Here is a 966-nt window from a genome sequence, read left to right as displayed (position 1 = left end):
AAGTGGGATCAGATACTCCCCCTCCCCCTCCCCCTCCCTCTCGTTGTCCTCTCCTTTTCACTTCCTTTCTCTTTTATTTACCTTCTGCCTCTCATTCTCTTCTTGCTCTGTTTCCTCCTCGTTCTCTTCTTCTATTCCTTCTCTTTATCCTCTCGCCTCCCTCTCACAATCCTTATCTATTTTATTCCCCTTCTTACTGTACCTATTCTCTTTACTCATTATCCTCCTATTCCTCTGTATTATCTTTATTTTCCTTATCTTCCTCCTCCTTCTCCTACTCCCTCTATCTTCTTCTTTCTCATCTACTCCTCGCCGTCTTCCTCCTCTTCCTCTTACTGCTCTCCTTCCTTCTTACTTTTAAATCCCCCTTTGTTATATTTTTTCTAGATCTTTATCATCTGAAAAAAAAACATCTTTATCTTTATCCCTCTTCTTCCTCTTCCTTTCCTCCTCTTCCTCCTCTACTTACAGCCTTTTCTTTTCCTTCTCCTGACTCTCTTCTTTTTCGTGTAATTCTTCTTTATTTATAGTCTCCTTTTCATCCTCGCCATCTTTTTTTTTTCTTGTCTCCTTCTTTATATCATTTTCATCCTTTTCTACTTCTCGTCTTCCTCATACTTCTTGATATCTCTCCTTCTTCGTCCTTTTGCTTTGTTTTTTTCTTTTTTTCTCCCATTTTTATCTCCTCATCCCTTCTATCTCCTACTCCTACTCAATCCCCTCCTCTTCTTCCTTCTGCTTCTTCCCACTCTTCTTTACTTTCCTCCTCCCCTCCTTCGAGCAACACAAAAGCGAAATAGGGAGAGGGAAGTAAAAAAAAAAGGCGAACTGGAAACCATGGATAATATCCGATTTTCCATCCAGTTACACGCTACAACATATACATATATAACAAACGAAGAATGGGGGAGAACGAATGAGGTGTAAGCATGAGAAGTGGTAGCCCTAACTCATGCTAGGGCTCCC

Source organism: Penaeus monodon, chromosome 28 (genome assembly GCF_015228065.2).
Source record: "Penaeus monodon isolate SGIC_2016 chromosome 28, NSTDA_Pmon_1, whole genome shotgun sequence".
NCBI classification, from domain to species: domain Eukaryota; kingdom Metazoa; phylum Arthropoda; class Malacostraca; order Decapoda; family Penaeidae; genus Penaeus; species Penaeus monodon.
The sequence above is the reverse complement of the archived record's forward strand: the minus strand, read 5'-3'. Positions refer to the sequence as shown.